Here is a 353-nt window from a genome sequence, read left to right as displayed (position 1 = left end):
GCTAGAAAATTTCATGTGTCATGAATAAGAGCGACTTGATGGGAGCCACAAAGTCTATTATATTTTCAGAATGAGGATTTAGTATGTTAAAGCCTATGTATGTAAATTGACATGAATTATATTGGTCTAATTGTAGACCTACAGTATTTGGTTGGATGGTATTTTTCTTGTCTACAAGACATTTTATAACGATGTTCAATTAACAAATATTACTGTAATATTTTAGAAAGTGTCTTGGTTTACTTTTTAACCAAGTACCAGGATTTATTTAAATGAATCATGTTGTTATTAGTTTATATTGTACTGTACTTCATTTATGCAAAAACCTTATAGAAAAAATATGTAATTTACTG

Source organism: Penaeus monodon, chromosome 30 (genome assembly GCF_015228065.2).
Source record: "Penaeus monodon isolate SGIC_2016 chromosome 30, NSTDA_Pmon_1, whole genome shotgun sequence".
NCBI classification, from domain to species: Eukaryota; Metazoa; Arthropoda; class Malacostraca; order Decapoda; family Penaeidae; genus Penaeus; species Penaeus monodon.
This window is presented reverse-complemented; position numbering follows the sequence as displayed.